At 41.1% G+C, this 19,027-nt stretch overlaps 1 pseudogene; it reads left to right on the forward strand.

Moving 5' to 3' along the window:
- Positions 1-16,990, forward strand: part of LOC149210532 (uncharacterized) — a 40,798-nt pseudogene extending 23,808 nt beyond the window's left edge.
- Positions 16,991-19,027: the final 2,037 nt, after the last annotated feature.

Raw genomic sequence — 19,027 nt, forward strand, 5'->3', positions numbered from 1 at the left:
TGGTCTTTCTTGGTAGCTTTGTTCAGTTCTCGGTAGTCCACACAGATTCTCCACTTCCCATTTTTCTTGGGAACCAACACCAGAGGGGACACCCATTCACTATCTGAGATGGGGTAAATGAATCCGGCATCCAACAGTTTTTGCAATTCTTCCTTGACAATGTCCTTAAGGGCTGGATTCATTCGCCTATGAGGTTTCCTAACCGATTTACAATCCTCTTTGATGTATATGTGATGGGTACAGACTGAAGGATGGACTCCTTTCATCTCCTTATAGCTCCAAGCAAAAGCATCTAGATGGCTGGCCAAGAGGCTACACAGCTCCTTTTCCTGGGAAGGAGATAGGAAGGAGCTGATATTTAACGTTCTCTCAGGGTCGAACTCCACATTCTTGACTCTGGGAGTGACAGGGTTGGTGGCACAAAGGTCCACTAAGGTGCTGGCTTGGGCATCCTCCACCAATTTCTCTAAGGATAGTGCACTGGAAGGTGGATTCTGGATCAAGGTCTCAATCAAGTCATCCTCGGTTGGGGGGTCTCTTCTAGTGGTATCTAGGGTGCACAAAGGTGCTGAGTACACCTCATCCTCTTCTCCTTCCTCCAACCACAGTGGTAAGTCATGCTCTAAGGAGGGTTGGGCAGGAGGGTATAGGACTAGCTGCTTGGACATAGGACCGTTTTTTATGGTTATGTTTCCTCCACGACAACTTATGTAAGCATCTGCAGTGGCTAACCAAGGCCTTCCCAAAATAAGAGGATATCCAGTAAGCTTTGCCTTGGGTTGCAAAACCAAGAAATCTGCAGGGTATTCCCAAGAGTCGACAGAGGCCAAGACATCCTCCACAATCCCTTCGGGAGTCACAGTGGAGCGATCTGCTAGTTGCAGTACTGTCGAGGTCTTCCTCAAGGAACCCTGAAGATTGAGTTTGAGCATGGTATCCCTGGTCATCACATTAATGGCAGCCCCCAGATCAATCAAGGTGTGAGGTATGATGGTGCCATTGATGTGGACATCTACTACAGGACTCCCAGGATCTAGGTACTTTGGGCAGATGACTTGTCCTAACATAAGGTCAGACAATTGTCCTAAGACATTGATGGTTGAAGCATCTCTCTTTCGCTTGCCTGGGTGTTTGAAACACTTTTCCTTAACCCGTTTTTTGTATATTGGCACATCCTTGATGGCTTGGAGAAGTGGTATTTTCACACACAACTGCTTGAGCTCTCCCAGAAGCTCATCCTCCTCTGGGTTGGGTTGTGTGGTGGTTGTTAGTCTCTCAGGAAAGGGTGGAATAGCCTTTGGTTCACTTTCCTGTTTGTCCTCCTCGTCCTCTGGGGGAGGAAGTTGGCAATCCGGAAGAGTCTTTCCAGATCGAAGATTGATCTCCTGGATCTCCACAGCATAGGTAGGGCATGATGTTTCCCCAGTGTATACCTGCTGGGCCTGTCTATTGTTGGGGTTCGGGTTCGGTTGAGCAGGCATTTGAGGTTGCCTTGGAGGAGCAGGAGGTAATGGTTGAGGTTGAACTGGTGGTGGAGGCAAAATGGCGGGAGGAGTGTTGTACTGGGGCCTCCACCCCGACTAAGGTGCATTCCACTGAGACTGTGGCTGGGCATGTGAATGATATGAATGAGTAGTGGGTTGAGTAGGGTACTGAGGTGGATAAGACCATGGAGGAGGCATAGACCAGGAAGGATGAGCAGGGGGACCCCAGGAAGGCATAGGAGTCGATTGGTTGGGGCTGTAATAAGCGTGAGGTGCCCCTTGCATCCCCTGCTGGTAAGGTCTAGGTCCTTGTGGCCTCCTTTGGTTGAGGAAATAGAGAGGTTCCGTGGGAGCTTCTATCCCTCGGTACATAGCTTTAAGTCCAGGTAAGGTTGGGCATTGATTTGTGGGATGGTCCTCCTCACAAACGAAGCACACTTCGACCGAATGCAATGGGCATTCGTTCTTAGGGTGTCTCCTTGTACATCTAGGGCAGAAGATAGCCAAGGCCCTCTCAGCTTCTTCCTTCTTCTGTTGGATCCTGAATGTGTCCAGTTGCATGGCGATGGTCTGTCTCACCTCACTCTTAAGATCTTCTAATTGATTTGTAAACTCATGCTTGGAGAAAGGGATACCAGCTGAGAGGAGGTTTCCTCTACCTCGTTTCCGGGCTGCCCTAGAGTGGTTTCTGAACACAGTCTTTATGTCCTCATAAGGCAGTTGGTAAATATCTCCCCCAGCTAACATGTGAAGGGTATCTAAAAGGTCTTCAGGGACTCCTCGGAGCAGGACCAACTTGAGGGATTCAGGGTCAAGTGTGCACCTGGCCCGCTTATAGCTAAGTTGGAACCTCTCCTCATAATCCTCTAAGGACTCATCATTTCCCATGGTCATTCGAAAGATTTCTCCCTTGGTTTCCTTAGACCTACAGTAGTCCCAGTACTTGGTATTGAAATCTTGCTGCATCTGAGCCCAAGTGGTGATACTATTCCCAGGTAAGCCCATGAACCAGCGTAATGCTGCATCCTTAAGAGTTGAAGGGGAGAGTTTCAGCTTCTGTTCATCTTCAATATAGTCATAGGTTCTACAAAGGACAACAAACTCAAATAGGAAGGTATCAGGATCTTCAGTAGTCAGTCCATGGAAGTGAGGCAGAGCGGAGGGACTAATGTTTTTCATTTTCATGTCTCCATTGGTTTCTCGGATGGGGAAGGCACCTTCTATTCTCTCATCTTCTCTTCTATTGTCAGCCATAGCTTCAGATGGATGGTCTCTAATTCTTCTTCTGCTATAGGATCTTCGTATATCTCAGGAAGTTCACCTATAGGTTCTTCTGGATCACTGTCACCGAAGAAGAGAGAAGGGTGACTCAGTGATGTGGTGGGGGTGTTGGGTAGGAATTTACCTGTTTTATCTCGATTCCTACGAGGCATGAAATGGAAAGACTTTTTGATTGCTTTTGCTTTTTTCTTTGGTACCTGCAAAACTGAAACAGATTGATCTACAACTAACTATCTTTCTGAAATAAAAATGCAGAATTGAAATAAAAGCAGGAAAGGACTAATCTACTTTGCTCAAATGGAATTGCAGGAATGGAAATGCTAGTCTACGCTTGCAGAATTGAAATGCTAATCTATGCTTGCAAAATTGAAATTGTGGAATTGAAATGCTAATCTATGAAAGCAGGAAATGTCTATGCTACTTTTGCAGAATGGAAATGAAATAAACTACTTGGCAGAAGGCGAGAGTAAGAAAACAGAAGAAAAGCAACAATTACTAATACTCTGACGCTTCCCCGGCAACGACGCCAAAAAGATGGTGGGCTCCAGTATTGTAGCAATAATGCTACAACTCCTGGAGCTTCCTTCTCTAATTTTATCAACCCGGTAGTTCGTAACAAACTTGGAAGCGACGGTGCTGTATGCACAAGTACTAGCTCTTGTCGCAGCTGTCACTTGGTCAGCTGGCACAAGTCCGCTAGGGCTCAAGCCAACTTCTATATGTTCTCAGAAGAAGCTTTCTAAACGATGAACGAAGGCTATCTCAAAGGAAATTAACCTATTTTGCAAGAATGAACTAAAAGCCAACCAAACATGGAAGCCCTAGTAAACCCTAATCTGACTAGCTTAATCCTTATGATGCAATGGTGGGAATGCAACTTCCAGAAATGATGCCATTACTTCTAGTTAGATGAGATGCATGAATTTAAACTACTTCCATCGAAGAGAACACGTTTTTGTATTTTTGCTCAAGTGGGTGGAGTTATTATGATTGTGCTCCTTACTGGGTCTTGACTGTGCAGGGGTAGTTCAAAGGGGAGGAAGGCTTGGGAAAGGTCAGGAGGGCTCTGAGAGGTTCCAGGGGATCCCTAACATCATTCCACAGAATTCCACAACGTTCAGGTGCTTGGCAACCATGTTTGCAGGCTTCTACAGCATGTCTGCAGGGGATCCTACAGGAAGCTCGGGATTTCTACAGGAAGTCTGCTAACTTCTACAGGATGTTCTACAGTCGGAGTTTTGGGTGATGGAGGAGTGAAGGAGCTGTATGGGTGGATAGGTAAGATGAAAGGGGAGCTTGAGATGGCCTATGGACAGAGAGATGAGATGGGGAGAGAGTGGATAGAGCTGGTTGGTCGATAGAAGGGTAGAGGCAATGGAAGGCCGAAAAGATGAGGCAACGTGGATAATAGGAGGGTTGGAAGGCAAATGAGCTGAACAGAGGATGATTAGGTGGCTTAGGCACGGTTTAGAAGGATAAGAACACGATGGAGTGGTGCTACGCAGTGTAAATGAAACAAATCACCCTTATCTTGCATGTAATACGAAAGTTCACCACCCTATTCTAACTGTTTTATTAGGAATCAAAGAACAACAATGTAAGTTGAAGGGAAACCGTGCATGATGCTGAACCAAAGAGTCATTACTCAAGATATAATCGTATGGACAATTCTTCAACCGAAAACATTACATCAATACTTGCATGCATATGTTAAAACAATGTTTTTGGCAGTTGGCACGGTCTACACTTCCGGCCCCCAAACAGAGGTGAAACTGAGCATGCATTCAACCTTTTTTTGAACTCAACGTAACTTCAACCTCCCTACGCTAATTTTGAACCACTGAAACAACTGCATTCATGAAACTAACCTACATAACCAAACCAAAACAGTCAACTCAGCAAACTGTGTTTTCCAAGTGTATGTAAAGGAAAGAAATGCAATGATAAAAGAAAGACAAGTAACAATACAAAGAAAAGGAGGTCTATTGCTCTCAGATTGGGCCCTAACCTGAGAGCTATAGCTCCTCTAAGAACTCAGAATTGAATCCAAATCTGCCTGCCTTTTATTAAAAGATCATAATCATGAGTCTAACAACATGCCAAAATTGGCTTACGAAGAGCAAAAACAGAGCTACAGCTCGTGATTCAAAATCTACAACAAAGGTTCAAGAGTCTTTATCGAAGGCTACAGCCTCAATATTTATACATGATGAGGGCCAAGCTGGCCTCCTCAATTAGTGGGGCTTGGTTGTCCAACTAAAAGTAAACTGTTGTTCCTGTAGAATCCGTTGGCTGCCTTCTAGCTCAGTGGTGATAGCTGTTGGAGCTCAGAGTTGGGGTGGAGATCACGAGGAGGGTCATTCAAGGCTGTGGACAACCTCCCTATAAACCCGCAATGCCACCTTGGCTGTCTCCTTGTCTTCATTTGCGTGGTCTTTGCTCCATTTAATGTCAAAAAACCTGAAATCATCATGTATTAGCCACATAGGCATAATGACTGCCCTTCTTCCTACAAATAACAGGAATATACTAAGAAATTATGCATAAGTGATAAAAAATGAAGGTTTGAGCAAGGTAAGTAGGCCAAATGAGCCCAAATTGTTACCAAAAATTGGGGCTCATCAGGAAGCTAGAGCGAAGAGAGGATTTTGCTGATAATAGTCCTGAAGCAATTCACCCACGCTGTGGCCCAACCCCTCTCAAAGTTTTATTTCGTTCAACCCCTAGTTCCCCTTGTTCTTCATCCACCTCTCAAAGCACTCCTTCCACACCTCCATTCACTACACATACTACCACTACTACTCCTATTATCCCAGTTGTTCCTATTGTCCCTCTTATCCCTGTGAATATGGCTAACATATATGCACCTTTACAGCTGCCTGCAAATCCCGGGGCTATGCCTCAGGATTACCAAACTAAAATCACATATTTTGATGGCACAAGTGCCTGCACAACCCTTCAACATACAAACAAAATGCAGGATTACTTTGAAAGCTATGAGATTGACGATGATGGTGTGAGAATGAAGATTTTTGTCCAAAGTTTGACAGACGATATCAGGACTTGGTTTAGAGCACTCCCAACCAATTCCATAGCAGACCCAGAAGCATTATACCAGTCATTTATCAACAGATGGGAGAAAAAGAAAGATCCCTTGCACATACTAGCTGAATACGATACAATCAAAATAGGTCCACAAGAAACAGTCTTGGACTATTGTGCAAGGTTCAATAGCGTTTATAATGTTATCCCACAAAACTTTAGGCCCCCACCTGACCTTGCCTTATATAAATTCCCTGATGGATTCGACCCAGATATGGCCTACCAATTAAAAGAAAGAGCCCCTAACAACCTTGCATACATGCAAAACGTGGTTGTCACTGTGGAGGCAAATTTAATTGCCAAAAGAAACAAAGCTAGAACTGAGAGAAGAACCACCTTTAAGGAAGAGCCCTCAGCCTTAGATCAAAAGCTAGATGTTATTATCAATGGCATGCACAGGCTGGGAGACAGAGTAGAGAGTGTTGAGAGGAAATCATCATGGGAAGGGCAACAACCCAATACCATAAGGAACCCAAATTTAAGGAAAACTCAAAATCCAAACGCTGGTAGGTCTAGCCCAGACCATGATATAAGACCTCCTTTTCAAGAAAACTACGCAGAGGCATCCACTTCTAATGAACCCATAGACGACACTCACATGAACTTGGTGGATTTGAAGGGTGAGCAACAAATTTTCCTAACTCAACAAGACCAAGATGACCATGAGATAAATCAATTTCAGACTAACTCTGGTGAGTCTTTTGACTTTAAACAAGGTTATGATTCAGCTATTTATGAAGTCCACAAACAGTATAAGCTAAGGACAAGAACCATAGATGTGCCCGAAAAAGTTAAACCAAAGGAGGGCAAACAACCCAACTAGATTAGATGCAAGGCTATTATAACAGAAACAACTGATATAATTGTCCCAAACCCGCACCAAGTGACTGTAGAGGACATAACAGACATACAACCTTCTGTTGATCAGCCTCTGCCACCTTCTTCCTCGAAAGAGAACTTGAACAACACTCCTAAAAGCCTTCCCAAAATAGAAATACCGCAAGGTATCACTCACCATAACACTGATAATCAAGAGGAAAACACAGAAAATACACTTGAAAAGGGGAAATCTTCTATTTCCAACACAAAGATTCCATTGGAGAAACCATTCAACTTAGAAGCAGAAATAAGCAAACTTAAGACTTCCATCCCTTTATCTGAACTTGCAAAGCATGATGTGTATAGGCAACAAATCCAAAGATCACTGCAAATGCCAGAGGTCAGGGATGATGTGAATGTTTTAGATGATACACCTGCATTGCTTTTTGGTCCAGAAGTTGATGGCAAATCAGCACATGGAGCTGTTCTACCCTTTTATGTCAGTTTTCACATTCATTATAAAGTATTGCACAATGCTATGTTTGACTCAGGTGCCTCACACAATCTTATGCCCAAAGCTGTAATGGAGAAACTAAACCTTGATATCACAAGACCCTACAAAGATATATTCTCCTTTGACTCAAGTTAGGTCAAGTGTTTAGGCTTAATCAAAGAGTTATGTGTCTCCTTAGTCCAATTTCCCAACAAGACAATCCTAATGGACGTGGTGGTTGCTGACATTCCACCAAAGTATGGCATGCTGTTGTCAAGATCTTGTGGGGGAAAAACTCCAAGGATCTCTCCAATTAGACCTCTCCTATGCCACTATTTCAGTCTTTGGGAAACCAAAGAGACTGTATAGAGAAACACTGATGAAGTATGTGGTAAGTAGTGAGGAAAAGACCCAGAATTTCCCTATCTATTCAATCCATTCTGATATGGATTCTTTTATTTTGTTTAATGATGAAACAAGTCCTCCAACTAATCAGAGGCCTTTGCCTTTAGAACAAGAAACATGCATCAATCAAGAATCGGTTGCTCATACCCAGGAAACTGTCAAAACAGTCAGCGCAACCAGCATACAAGAAGAACCACATGAAGCACAAAACCTAGGTCTGCCCAATCCTAAAATGACTGAAACTCTTAATGTCAACCACAAGTAAGAAATCACATGGTATTTAGAGTTTGATGGTTCTGTTAATAAGCTAGGAGCAGGGGCAGGAATATGGATTCACAATACACATAATAGCCATGTAGAGGGTCATGCTTACAGACTTAACTTCAGATGTACCAACAACATGGCAGAGTATGAAGCTCTCCTTTTAGGCCTTAAACTGCTCAAAGCTCTGGGAGCTGCAAAGGTGTCCATTCTAGGTGACTCTGATTTAATCATACAACAAATGAAGGGCAACTTCGTTACCAATGATAGAAGGCTAAGAGCTTATAAGACTGTTGCCACTGCAATACTTGATACCTTCACTGAATCCAAACTTGATAAGATTTCTAGAAGCAATAACATGCATGCTCACAGCCTAGCTACTTTTGCTAGCACTTGCAAGCTTCCTTTTGAGTCCAATCACCACTTTACTGCTGACATAAAGCATAGGCCTACTATCCCTAACAATGTTAAAGATTGGCAAGTGTTTGAGGATGATGCTCAAATCAACAATTTTCTTACCTTACAGCATGAGTTTTCAGGCCTAAACATTGATATGGATGCTATGGATGATCCACTGCAAGCAATAAACCAAATCCAGCAAACTGTAACAGCTGAAACAGCTAGAAAATTGCTACAGCCAACCACCTTTGATGAAGAAAACATAGAAGAGCTGAAACAGATGCATTTGGAGGAAATAGCCAAAACAGAGGCCGAAATCATTGATCTAAAGGACAATTTTCTCCCGGTTGGCCTCACTCCACTAGAAGACATGTTTGATGCAAATGATGTCCCCAGTAAACCAAAATTGCAACCCATAAACACTGAGTTAGAAGAACATAACATTGGGACAGCAGAGAACTCGAAAATGATCAAACTGTCCAAAAATTTACCAGCTGATCAAAAGCCCAAGTACGTGGATTTGTTCAAAGAATTCCAAGATGTATTTGCTTGGAGTTATGAGGACTTGAAGTCCTATGACACGTCAATTATTCAACATACCATTCCCTTAAAGCCAAATCAAAAGCCCTTCAAACAGAAACTGAGGAGAATCAATCCTGTGATTCTCCCTTTGATTGAGACAGAAGTGCAAAAAATGTTTGAAGCAGGTATCATAGCACCCATTAGATTTTCTGAATGGGTATCCAATCTTGTTCCCACAAGAAAGAAAACAGGTGAGATTAGGCTTTGTGTAGATTTGAGAAACTTAAACCAAGTCTCCCTTAAAGACCACTACCCATTGCCAAAAATGGACCACATCCTACAAAGAGTAGTGGGTCATCTAGAATCTCTTTGCTAGATGGCTTTTCAGGTTTTAATCAAATACTGGTTCACCCGGATGACCAAGACAAGACAGCCTTTACCACACCGTGGGGAACATTTAAGTATGTTAAAATGCCTTTCGGCCTAAAGAACGCAGGTGCCACCTTTCAAAGGGCCATGGACATTGCATTTGCCAAGGAAATCCATGATTTCTTGGTTGTCTATCTTGATGATCTTACCCCTTTCTCCAAATCTGATCAAGAGAACCTAAGACATTTGAGACAAGTGTTCCTAACATGTAGGAAATATGGCATTTCCTTGAACCCCAAGAAGTCTTTATTTGGCCTTGAAGAAGGCAAATTACTTGGACATATCATTTCAAAAGACGGGATCAGAATTGATCCGGAAAGGATCCAAGCCATTCTCCAAATCCCATATCCAAGAAACATAAAAGAGCTGCAAGCATTCCTAGGAAAGATCAATTTCCTAAGGAGATTTATCCCAAATCTAGCCGAGCTGATAAGGCTGTTGAGCAACATGTTAAAGAAGGATGCCAAGGTAAAATGGTCTCTTGAAACCAAGCAAGCATTTGAGAGTATCAAAGTTGCCGTAACTCAAGCCCCAGTCCTCACAAGTCCTCAATTTGATAGGGACTTTATCATATTTTCATTTGCATCTGATAATACCATCGTTGTTGTCCTATTGCAAAAGGATGACCAAGGAAATGAAAAGCCAATTGCTTTTTTCAGCCGAGCCTTAAGAGATGCACCCTTGAAGTACCAAATCATGGAGAAGTAGGCCTATGCCCTAGTTAAAGCAATCAAGGAATTCCGAATTTATATTTTATATTCACATGTGATTGCTTATGTGCCGAATTTTATTGTAAAAGACATATTAACCAAAGAGGGGTTAGAAGGCAAAAGAGGCAAGTGGATTGCTAACATTCTTGAGTATGACATAGAGATAAAACCAACAAAGATGATAAAGGGACAAGGTTTAGCTAAACTGATGTCTGAAACAAACTTTCAAGCCTTAGACATCAACCAACTGGACAATGAACAGGAGCTGGCGACTCCACAGATCAGTGACACCTTTCTGCAATCCCCATGGTATGCTGATATATGCTTTGTATTGTTAAACCTGTTTGCTCCCCCAGGATTGTCCAGGACCAAGAAGAGATTTTTAAGAATGAGGGCTTTGAAATTTTGTGTCTTAGATGGTGCTTTATTTTGGAAGAATCATGAAGGCATATTGGTTAATTGTTTGACCATGATTGAAACTAATAATGCCATGAAAGAATTCCGTGCAGGGGACTGTGGAGGACATCTATATTGGAAGTCCACTGCTGATAAAATTTTAAGGGCTGGTTTCTATTGGCCCTCTTTGTTTGCAGATGTAAAGAAGTTTTCTATCTCATGTCACAAATGCCAAATCTTTGAGGGAAAAAGAAAGCTGCTCCCCTTGCCTCTAAAACCCATCTCAACCGAAAAGCCTTTTCAACAATGGGGTCTTGACTTCATTGGAGAAATCCATCCCTCTTCCTCAGGCCAGCATAAGTGGATTCTAACTACCACCGACTATTTCACCAAGTGGATTGAAGCCATTCCATGCAGGCAGGCCAATGACACCACCATTATCCAATTCCTTGAGTGCAATATCCTTTCTAGATTTGGCTGCCCTGAGAAGATCATCACTGACAATGCCGCTGCTTTCAAATCGAAAAAGATGATCAATTTTTGCCATAAATTCCATATCACTTTAGGCCATTCGACAGCCTATTACCCTCAAGGTAATGGCTTAGCCGAGTCATCCAACAAGAGCCTGATTAGTATTATCAAGAAGATCTTAGAAGAAAACAAGAAGAACTGGCATAGAATGCTCACAAATGCCCTATGGGCAGACAGATTGTCAACCAAGAAATCCATTGGGATGAGCCCTTATGAGCTAGTATATGGCATGGAGGCCAGATTTCCTTCATCACTGGGCATTCCTATTATCAAGCTGCTGCAAGAGATTCAAACTGAGCCAAATGATATACAAAGGAGGATAAACCAAACAATTCATTTGCAGCAGACAAGAGAGCAAGTCTATGATAGAGCTCGAATTATGCAAGAGAAGCTCAAAAGGATGTTTGATAAGAGGACTAAGGCTGAGAATTTCTGTGTTGGCAACAAAGTTCTAAGGTGGGACTCACGAAGAGAAGACAAGGGAAAACATGCAAAATTTGATTTCCTTTGGAGAGGGCCATTTGTTATTTCTGCTGTTCACGGAAATAACACATATTTCCTCAAATCTGTAGAGGGCAGCACTGCTGAAGAAGGCCCTGTAAATGGCCGTATGCTGAAGCATTATCATGATCCCTTTTGTTGAACATAACGCAGCTTTGTAAATATCTCTTTGTACATTTATATTTGTATATATCAGCACTTTTATTTTTATTTTGTATAAACAGTCTGATTGTTAGAGGAGCAGCAACAAAGTTTGTGAAGACACAGCCGATGCAAGTCCTCTATTTTTAATCTATGTCTCTGCAGTAATCTCAGCAAAACAGCAAGAGCAGCGCTATCATATCACAGTGATTTATGTTAAAGAGAAGTTGTTTGCAGCTTGTAGTCTTCAAGTCAACAGTATCAAAAAGAAAGGAGGATTTGCAGTTTATTTCAGCACCCTTTCAAAGACAAGAAAAGAAGAGCTCCAATTTTATTCTCTTTTTTGTGTTTATTTCACAAGGCAGTGCTCAAGCAAAAGTGTATGCAATATCAAGCACGCAGAAGAAAGCAGACGATGCTTTATTTTTCATAGTGTTTTAGATAAGGAGGAGTGCTGCATTCAGAAGTTAAAGTTCTAGTCATTCAGAAATTAGCACAAAAGAAATTTTCAATTAACAACAATTACAGAGAATCAAGGCATTCTGACCTGCTGTTCTTGGCTTGTCACAAGGAAAAGCCATCCCCAAATGGAGCCACTATTAGCCTCCTGCTACAGCAGGTTAATCATCCTTCATGATCGACATTTTTACATGCCAAATATGTCATACTTTGCTTGCTGCAATGCTCCATATTTGCTACAGATGGCCAGAGAATTATCCATGAGAGTGTGCTAGTCTAAATGCCACTGCTGTGTATCATTTTTGATGAGTTGATCCATTTTTGATGAGTTTTTCAGCTAAGGGAGGTCTAAACAGCTTAATCTTGGTCTCCCTAGGTTTCAATTTCCTGTTGTAGAATATAGAGAATGAACATCTGTCAAAACAACTTAATCTTGGCAGATTTGTAGATAGGTAGAGAAACAAGGGTGCTCAACAGCTTAATCTGAGCCCCTGGATGCAATAAGTATAGAGTTAGATAGGAGGACAACAAGAAGAAAAGAAGAAAAAGCTGGGTATGCTAGTTCAAGTGCACCCAAACCAAAAAGAAGAGAAAATTCTAGGTGAATAGGTCGGGTCGGTAGCTTTGTGGTTGCAGAATCATGGCTTGTGATCCAGTTCATATTGTCAAGTGTTATATCTATCATATCACAAGTTGAAGGTGATTTTTCAGTTGGAGGACTTCAAGAAATGCATGTCTAACTTCCCCTTCTCCCTCTTTCCCAAATCACTCACTAACTTCCCCTAAAGAGGTCAAGATCTGCTTCATACCTCTTAGATTCATCATTCTCCATATCATATGCCTTGGTGAAGATCTGCTTCACTAAAGGAATGTGCACACTTCTTCTATCAGTCATTTTCCCCCATTGATAGCCTAAGACTTCATTCTTAGCGCTTTTCTCATCATTATCATATTAACTACTAACTCTATTATGTAATTCCCTATCTATTTCCCCTCCCCCTACTAAAACTATGTTAATAGCTCCCCTATATACTTATCCCTCCCCCTGGTTGAAAAATAACCATATACATCCTTGGGAATTGCTAAGTTTATCAGAAACTCAGCAAGAACCCACACTGCCCCCCTCAAACCATCTTCTCATGCATTTTGGACCCTTTCCGATGCATAGAACCCTTCATATAACCCCTAACTATCTTCCAAATGCATAAGGACTCATTCCTTTGCATAATTCTCCTTCACATGTTTAAAAATCACCCCTTTTACCTTGGTTTGCCTTTATAAGGCATGAAACCCTCTTTGGCCACTAAACCCCTCTCAAAACCACATCACTTTCCTCCTAAATGCCTTTGGACTCCTTCCAAGGCATAAGAATACAAAAATCATGCAAAAACCATGAAAAACCTTCAAAAAAGGATAAAATCCTCCCTTTTTGGGCTATCAGACCCCTTCCGATGCCTTAGAATCCATGCCAAACTATAAAGGAACCCTTCCGATTTCCCAAAAGGCTTGGCAGTTCACAAAAACATGGGTCCGATATAATAAAGTTTCATTTGGTCCCCCTCCGATGCGATATCGCTATCGGGAGGGGGCAGTGGCATATATGAGCGAAAATGGCTAAGTCTCAAGGCATGGGGCATAGTGCCGATGGGCCGGACCCGAAAACATATAAAGTGGACCGGTAAAAGCATATCGGGTCCGCGCAGTTCGGCGATTCCATATGTGTGCCACCCCCCGGTCCCTCCGATTGTCGATCCGCCGACGGATCCAGGACCGTTGGATCGGGCCCCAAATCTGACGGTCTAGATCTTGTCGCGCGGCCCCCACTTCGCAGTGCCCATATACTGCTCCGATTTCACGGAGCCGAAAAGTTATCAAAAGCCAGTGTTAAAGGGTTTCGGGTCCGTTGGACCCGTTTCAATTGCAAATCCCTGATTTGGGTTTCCGTCGATGGGTCGGACCCGAAATAAAATAAAGAGGGCATGTATAAACTTATCGGGTCCGATGGGTTTTCGGCGTTTTTATGTGGTAACCCCATGACCCTGCCGATAGCGAATTGCCGGGTCAATCTCAGCCGCCCATTCAGGCCCAGAGATCAATGACCCATATTTGATCGCATCACTCCTATATGGCTTCGACCAGCGGAGCCGAAAAGTAATAAAGCGGGGCATAAAGGCATATCGGGTCCGCAAAGATTGGTACTATGCGCCCCATATTCGGATCCGATAATTTATAAAGAGCAGTTGAAAGGGATTTCGGGTCCGATGCCCATTTTCATTCAAATCCGCCGATTTGGGTTCACCGATGGGCCGGACCCGATCTCAATAAAGAAAGGGCCTATAAGCATTTCGGGTCCGCAGCATTTCGGAGGCACTATGTTTTGGGACCAATGGTCCGCCCTGATGCGAGTTAGCGCCAGCCGTTGGATCGACCCATGCCAGATCCAATGGCTATGATTTAATCTAATGAACAGTGATCTCTCCCGCCCTAGTTGTGGTAAAATTTCATGTTTTAAGGCATTTTTGCCTTATAAAAGGAAAATGGCCATTTTTCACAGGGTTTCTTCTAGCGCCCGCGCCCGGCTCCAGTTAAAGAAATTCATGCATCCTTAAGCCATTATGGATTGCTCCAAAGCCCTGTTTAGCTCCAGGAGCCAGTCTCGGCCTCAGCATGATCAGCAGCATGCAATTCCTCCTTTTTGCGGCATTTCTTCAGAGTTTAATACTAGTTTTGATCGGCCAAGCGCCGATTGCACCCAAAGGCCACGGAGGACATTAGCAGCAATTATTTTTGCATTAAAAGGCAGAAAGGGGGCGATGGGATAGTCTAAAGAGTATCAGCGGTGAGAAAAGGCCCAGATTCAGTGCCAAAGTGTATCAGGATGCGGCAAAGAGTATCAGTCCAGTTTTTCAAAGCAGATGAAAGCAAAGTAAGCCCAGCAAAGTCAACAAAGCATCATTCGGCCATTAAGGCTCACCAAAACTTCTTTTGTTGCTTTAAAGCCACCTAAAGGCATAGATGAAGGCTTTCAAGGCATAGTTATTGCAGAGACGTTGTTCGCAGTCATATTTTTGGAGCAGCGTTGCTTCCTTAAATGCACAGTTATCACACAGAGGACAGTGCGTGGCTCAAGGAACTCTTTTGATCCATTTTTGAGGCAGCTTCCCCAGCGCAGCACTTAGATAAATGTTTTAAGCATTTACTTCAAGATAAAATAGATTAAAGAACGCATTTTCCTCAGCCTAAGATCTGCTGTAATGGATATTTTGAGATGCCAGTTACCCCAACGCAGCTGTTAGATAGATATTTCTGCCATTTACTTCTGTACAAATTAGGTTAAAGGCATTTATTTGAGGAGATCTATCCCATATCTGATGTTTGTAAATATTTTCTATTTAAACCACCCTCTGCACTGTTTTAAGGGTTGGTTGGTCGATAACTTCCTCGAGACTTGCATTGTATTTTCTGAGAGTCTCTATAATCAAAGATCGCTGAAATGTTTGGGAGATGAACTGGCTGTTGTGTTTTGATGTCTGAAGAGTGACTATGGAATCCTAACGCTTCTACATAGCCCAATAAGTGTTTCTTATCTATGTTTACAATTTATATGTGTTTATGCCATCATTGTTTCACTATCTAAATAGCAGAAATAAAGAATGGTTCAGACCTCACTTAGTTGTAGTCTGTTCTCAATTTCTGTGATTTATCTATGTTTTCCTTTGAATTAGTCCTGAATATGAATACAGATTTGCTCATATTTACGCTAGTTCCTTCATATATGAATGTTGTTTAGGAATCCTTGACTGCTCCTATATAAATGTTCATTCACCTTCCCTCTGTTAGCATAATGAGAGCTACTTAGTTGTCTTTCATTCACTGACCTTCGTTCCATCTTTATTCTAGCTAGATATTGTTTTATGTGTAGCTATCCTGCTCTGTATTCCTCTTGTGACCAAGAAAACGCAACAGCAAGCCTAATCCACAACTCCATGCCTAATGGTTTGAACTTCTCACACTATGCATCCCAACTCTGTTTGAAAGAATCCTCCATCCCACCAAAATCAAAACAAAACCCAAGAAAATCATAACTAGCCTAAAATCAACCCAAAACAAAGCTAAATTATAAAGAGAGAGCCCTCTCTGATTGCAGGTAGGCTAGGACCTGCAGTCCAAATATTGGTTTGTGGTTACCTCGGCCGTATCCTTTAAGGAGCTTTAAGGACAACCTGAGTGATAACAGTACACATGAGATATTTCTATGGAGGTTTTTGGTAGTCCAACTTTTGGTTTTTCCAAAAATATTGGCAGTAATTTTCATTCATAAATTCGTTGTATTTTATGGGGTACCGCAAATTTGTCATATTTATGTGGGATACTAGTTTTCAAGATCTTTAAGGCATCATTTTTTTCGTCAATACAATACATTTCTATGTGGATATGTTTATATTCTCGGATTTTAACATCTTTAGGCCATGATCATTATGACGAGTTTTCCATGTGAGCATGTAGTTTTGAGGGGCCTATAGACGAGATTGACATGATTATGAGCAAAGGCACAACAAGTATCCATGTTACAGCCTTGGGCGATCTAGGGAATGTGAACTCATTGTTCACAGTTGCAGTATATGTTGGGTTGTCATTAATAACCCCTGGGCAGCGGAGCTTAGAAGACAGTGGCACTTGTGATGTAGGTGAGGACATTGTTAAGAACCTTTTGATATTTGAGGTGACCTCATTTAGTGCATTATTATTCTCCAGTTTGATTGCACATTTGCTTGACATTAGAAATCATAATAAGCAACAACAAAGAGCTTCATTAGGCAGTCAAGGGTCACATCAACAACAAGTTGTTGAAGCTTAGAAAGCTTGCCTTGGATTTTGGATATGTAATGGGATGCATATTGTTGATGGTGTCTATGGTGAACGTGATACAAATAAAATTGGGCATTATGTTATGTGGGGTAAGCTCCACTATGAGGGAAACATTAACTTTGGTTGGTCTTGTTTCAACACCCTTGGATATGTATATCTTGACAATCATTTATGCCTTCACTCATTAGTATTGTACTGCAATTTCAGTAATAAACCAAAAATGAATGAGATGTACATCTCCAAACCTCTCCAAGAAACTACGCCTAGAACACATATTCCTACTAGTCTACTCTATTTGTAATATGAGTTTGCTCCATTTAAACCAAGAAGGGTTTCATTTTTACAGGAAAACCTTCAAAAACTACTATAGTTGGGATTTTTTATTGTAATATATTGATAGGATGCACCTGTTTATGTGACAGGGTTTTAAGTTTTCAGTTCTTCTGTTGACCTCAGAAAAATTCAAATTGCATTTGAACTTTAATATAAGAAAAGACAAGCTTTGATAACCAAAACAAAATTTAGATGACTGTATTTTACCTTCTAAATTTATGTAATGAAATCTATGTCCTATTTCTGATCTACGAGTCTTGTAAAGGAGTAGAGTTTATTTCTCATGCAAGCCTTTCTAATGTTCAGATTTTTCATGTTCAGTTGGATTCTTAAGGGTCAACTTCCCTTTGATTGAAGGATTACCTTTATTGTCTGAAGTTCAAAACATGTTATAAATCATAATACCAAGTCCTATACCCTTGTCTCTAATCTAGATAATGGCTTCTTAGTACTTTGATTATTTTAGATGCTTCTAATTGTACATACTCTATGCCAGTGTATTTGTATGTGTAATTGGCCAGAGTTCTAGATTTTGGATTTTAGGTGATTCAAAGTTAATACATGGGATAAAATTATTAAAGATACCTATGACCATATTTTCGGTAGTGCAGAATTGAATCTCTCATCTCTTTTGCAACAACTTTCTCTCACACAAAATAACGTTGTACATATCTATCCCACACAAAATAATGTTGTACATATATGTGGCTGTCGTATATGCATTATCCAAAACAACTCGCAAAAGATCTATTTTGGCAATCCTTCGTCCTTCAAAACAAAAAAATCAAAGAGCTCATAATGACAAGCAAGTCAACGAGCACCACAAAACCCTAATGCAGAACATGGCTTAATTGATACTACCTACTGCATCGAGTAGTAATGGATAAAAGGGCAGTGAGAAGCATGAATGTTATCTCTTGTGATTGCGTGCACAACAATCTCTACTTGATAGTGTTGAATTCACCTGTCAGATGTGATTTTACAACCCTCTGAAAGTTCATGTGTTCTTCATGCTATGTTTATAAAAGCTAAACATGTTACTTAGACTTCACGTTTTCTTAGACTTCATGTTTTCCTAGCCATTTAGTGAAAGCATATCAAGCTAATCTCTGAAAATAAATATGTTGTCAATGGATCTTATTTCCACTAAGAGTGCCTACAAGTAGGTGTCATCCATGGTTTAATTGATAGTCCTCATATTGAGAAAGAAACCATCCATCAGTTTTTGTTTCTCAATTGTTTGCTACTTTGAGTGGAAATTGGAAGGGATGAATATTATCTTTTAAGGTCATATACAAGGATATCCCAAATTGGACAAGACCTTTATTTTTTCAGAATGTGAATTATTTCCATTTTTTAGTTTTTATTGTTTTATAAACTTAGATGTGTTATAAGCAGAAGTGGTGAATGCATTGCAATCTTGCTAGTGGTTTCTCAATTGTTTAAGCTTATTTCAATCAAGAACTATTTTCCTAAAAGTTGTCAAGGGTGATTACAGGCTAAATTGCTGCATAGAAAAAAAGTACAGGTTATAATTATGATATTTGGTTTGGTAAAGGGGTGGTTTAAGGGTTATTAAACGCCATACTATTGCACATACCCAAAAAAAAATAGAGTTTACTTTAATATTTGGGTTGATAAGAAGATTGCTACAAAGACCCAACAAAATAGGAGTTAATTATAATATTTAGGTTGATAACAAGGTAATTGGCAAGTCAGATGCCAACCATATAATTATTAGCAATCAAGACACCAAAGCAAATTGGTGCATTATATAAGACTTTATAAGATCCTTTTGTGAGATGAGAAATTTGTTTCATATAATTATAATATCTAAGTTGATAATGAGTTCATTGATACCAAACCAAATTGGAATATAAGATTAACATGTT

Source organism: Pinus tabuliformis, chromosome 1_2 (assembly GCF_031772625.1).
Source record: "Pinus tabuliformis cultivar Carrire ecotype Pingquan chromosome 1_2, CPIR1, whole genome shotgun sequence".
Taxonomy (NCBI): Eukaryota; Viridiplantae; Streptophyta; class Pinopsida; order Pinales; family Pinaceae; genus Pinus; species Pinus tabuliformis.